The 4,468-nt window shown below is 39.4% G+C and overlaps 1 pseudogene; it reads left to right on the top strand.

The window, feature by feature from the left end:
- Nucleotides 1–230: 230 nt before the first annotated feature.
- Nucleotides 231–3,514, top strand: LOC110287645 (annotated as a pseudogene).
- The last annotated feature ends 954 nt before the right edge of the window (nucleotides 3,515–4,468 follow it).

Below are 4,468 nucleotides of genomic sequence, written 5' to 3'. Positions count from 1 at the left end.
CAGAGAGTATATAAGGACAAGCAAAGGATCTGGGGAGTGGAGTGTAAGCACCATAATCTGAAAGACGTGGACCTGACATACAGACAATTCTATTCCCTACCAAAATGAAGCTGCTGCTGCTGCTGCTGCCACTGTGTTTGGCCCTAACCCATAGTGCGGAGTTCAAATAGAAACATGTCTGTGAGGTTTCCCTGCCCCTTCTCCCTTAATCATTTGCTTATCTATTACAGATTAGTGGGTATTGGTTTTCTATTGCTGCGGCATCTGACAAAAGAGAAAAGATAGAAGAACATGGCAGCATGAGAGCTTTTGTGGAGCACATCACTGTCTTGGAGAATTCCTTAGTCTTTAAATTCCATTTTATGTAAGTAAGACACTCTTAGCTGAGAAAGAAGAAATGAAAACCTGGTATGATATTATGCCTACAAACACATGGAATTGGGGGGAAGAGATGCCTCTTATCATGCAAATGTGTAAACACATACTGAGTCTCTATCTAAAACTAGAACATTCCATGTGACACTGAACCAAGATCTCATAACCAGGGTTTTATCAAAAGTCAGAGACAAGAGTTGGTGGAATTAATTCACTCGGAGTTCAATAATGAAAGATCAGAAACACTTCTGAAACCACATTAATGAGACAATATATCACAAGTTAAGATTATGTGATCATGTATTAAATTTTTCTTACTAGTAGTTAGTTAAAAAAAATCCACTCCATTCTACTTGAGTTTTCCTGCAGTAAAGGAGATAATAATAATTGTCCTCTGTGAATCTGGGAGCCACATCAGGAAACATTAGCAAAGTGCGAATTTGAGGCAGATGGTGGACATCTGGCTGATAATCTACACTGCTGGCTGAAGCTCAGCACTGGGGAAACTGGGAAGTAGTTGCAGTTGTAATAGGGATGAGAAGTGATTGTCGTCTTCTTTTATTAAAATAATATGCAAATTTGTGATTGCTAAAGCATCCGAAATAAATGAGATAGTGTAAACAAAAGCCTTTTCCCAATTTTACAAAAATATTCCAATGTTAAGTGGAATCAGAAACTGGAGATATTTATAGAATATAGGGTCAAGAATCCAGCCAGATCAAAGTCCCTTATGCAAAAGATCACTGTTTTACAGTGTAAATGAAGAGTGCACGGAAATGACTTTGATTGGTTTTAAACAGAAAAGCATGGCATATATTATATGAACTGTGAGTATATATAAAGTCTATCTATCTATCTATAAGTAGTTTAGTAACCCATAATACCTCTATCATTTGTGTGTGTGTGTCTGTGTGTGTGTGTGTGTCTGTGTGTGTCTGCGTGTGTGTATTTTGCTGGAGTTTGAATTCAGGAACTTGTACTTACTAGTCAAATTAGCTACCATCTAATAGCTAATACCCTGTGGCAGACAAGTGGGATAAGTAGGGGTGATGGAATCTATCTGATACTGCCCAGTGGCTAGCACCAGTGCACATCGCTCAGGGTCTAGCAGCAGATATTTGATACAGAAAGTTTATAAAAGATAAAGACATGTTGCTTGAAGCTGCTGAGGGAGGTAGGTAAGCCTAGGAGAGGATGAGAGAGTGGTGCTCCTGTGGCTGACTGTTCACTAGTGGTCTGGACATCTCAGAGTCCCTTTTCTTAGAAGTTACTTCTTGAAGTTCAGAAATCTACAGACAGAAAGCATCAAACACTTCACCCATCTCTTCTAGGATCTGTATTTTAATGATTTTATGTTTTGAATAGAACAAGAAAAGGGTTTCCATCATTTCCTGCAGAACAAAGTATTTCTGAAGTTGTTCCATTTCCTCCACAGATGATGAATTCAATACATTTACTATACTTAAGACAGACTATAATAATTATATTATATTTCATCTCATTAATGAAAAGGATGGGGAAACCTTCCAGCTGATGCAGCTCTATGGTAAAGTATTTTCACACAGACACTGATCTTGGGGTGAGAAAACAAGAAAGAAACTTTAGCTTTAATATCATCCTCCAGCTTGGTCCTGCCTCTTTCTTACCTCCTGAAGATAGATGCTCACCTTCATTATCCATCCAGCACAGTGACGGAAGAACTCTGAAATCTCTCAGTGTGATAGAAGGATATTCTATGGATGTGAAAACCAGGATAGATCATAGCAATGCCTGTATATCATGTTGCCAACCATTTTCACATCCTTATGGGAAAGGCCCTGTCCCCTCACTCAGGATGTTGTCAATGCACAGGAAACAGCTGCTACACTCACTGTTGCTCTTCTCACAGGCCGAGAACCAGATTTGAGTTCAGACATTAAGGAAAAGTTTGCAAAACTATGCGAGGAGCATGGCATCATTAGAGAAAATATCATTGACCTATCCAATGCCAGTAAGTCATGACCCATTTATTTTTCTCATCCTGAATATTTTATCATAGAGGAAACAAACCCAGTTGGCTACCAGTCACTTGTTGAATGCTGGAGAGTCATATCCTTTCTCTTGGGGAAGTAATATGGACCTGATACCTGAATATGTTCTTTTTCTCACACTACAGATCGCTGCCTTGAGGCCCGAGATTGAAGAATACCCTGAGCCTCCAGGTTGGCAATCTTCAATGAGAGCAAGGAGGGGGTTGGTGGTCATGGACAAGGCCCTTCCAAAAGCATTAGTATTGTGTCCACAAATTAAAATTTAAAAATGTTTGGTAAGGAATCTTTGAGGAGAGCTTGAAAATTGGCTTTGAATTATCTGTATTTGTAATCTAGTCCTACTTTGAGCTTTGAAGTAAAGTGACCCAAGCACGTAGGCAAGAAAATAAGGATTTGAGTTTTACATAGTTGCTGTATGGTTGTGGAAAAAACAGTCATCAATGGGTTCAATGTCATTAACAGAAAGATTAGCAGGACATGGTATAGCCGCTCTTCAGTGTCTGTGGTCTCCCTCCATCCCACTCGAGATAATAACATCTTTCTGAACACTGTACAACCTTGGCTTTTTACCTTGGAGTGGAGGTATCTGATCACCACTTCTCGTCTAGTCTGGAGAGAAGACTCCTCTGGCCCTGCCCCGCTTTTCCCATTTAATCCAACATTTCACTCATATAATGTCTGAAGTCTTTAAATGTAGCCAAGGCTTTTATCATCATTCCACAATTTGTGTAACATTCCTTAGAGCTTCTTATGGCAAAGGTTGTGGAAACAAGCATCAGATCTTCCTTTACATCATTTTTTAAAATACCATCAAGGAGAAAATGGTCATTTATTCAAAGACCTTAATCCCTACAATCTAGCAAATAATTCCAGTTAGAGTGTAGTAAAGATCTATTTCTTTATCATTTCTTCTATATAATAGAATGTCTCTCTGTCCCAAAGTCAATCCAAGAAGTGCTTAATAAGTTTTTGTATTCTTTCTTCCTGGCTTACTCAGTGTTGAGTGGAGACTTCTCACCAGGACTCCAGCATCATCCCTTCCTGTACATATAGAGTCCCCTGACAAGTTCTGTGATCTGCTTTCCATCCTGTCTCACAGAGAAATGTAATCCCAGATTCTCCAGCATGTTACCTAGGATAACTCATCAAGAATCAAAGACTTTCTTTAAATTTAAAAACCAATGACAATTCTCCATGAATTTCTTCCTCTTCCTGTTCATTAAATAATTACAATTGCACTAAAATATATGTCTCTGTGTACAAAAAATGTGGGGCTGACAGTGAGCGAATGAGGGGACCTCCTGAGTTCTGTACCCAAGATCCTTCTTTCTGGCCAAGAATGTAACCTGAGTTTCAGGATTTTGGCTCCCCTGCAGCAATCCCAAGCCCTGATAAGCCTGCTCCTTAGCTCTCCTGCTTTAGTGCTTTATGAGGACCACAGGAGCATAACACTTGCTGCATGATTCCTCCATCCATAGTCTCTTTTCCAACAGAGCATTGGAGAGACATATATTTCAAAGGCTATGCCTGCTCAACATGTTTCAGGACATGGAGAGGGGGTGGGCTAAAGTGGGGGAGATTTGGTAATTAGAGTCCCATTGGATACAGAGAAAAAGGTGTCTAGCTCCCCACAGCATACTCTGGCCCCTAGATCAAGAGATTAAATTGGTTCAACTCAGGACACATGAAATGAGTTCTTGCTGTAGTTTGCTAAAAGATGGCAAAACACTATTGAGAATCTCAAGCAATTATGATGAAATACCTCCCTCCCCCCCAACTGCCCTGATGGGTGGGTCCAAGTCATTCTCTGACCAAAGCCTCTTAAGTGGCTTCAACTATATCCATGGACTACCATGCCAATCTTTTCATTTTTAGACTTGGCAAAAATTTAAGGGATGAAAAAATTGTTCACAAACTAAGTTATCATTAAAAATACTTATAAATTTAAATAACAGTTCCAATCTTGGACTCTGTTGAAGACACAAAAGTTTTGAAAATGCTATCACACCTCAAAAGACCACAACTCAGGGAAAGGTTCAGAAAATATTTGGCTATTCCAAGTT

This window comes from Mus caroli, unplaced genomic scaffold (genome assembly GCF_900094665.2).
Source record: "Mus caroli unplaced genomic scaffold, CAROLI_EIJ_v1.1 scaffold_7732_U1_1, whole genome shotgun sequence".
In the NCBI taxonomy this organism is placed as follows: Eukaryota; Metazoa; Chordata; class Mammalia; order Rodentia; family Muridae; genus Mus; species Mus caroli.
This window is presented reverse-complemented; position numbering and strand designations above follow the sequence as displayed.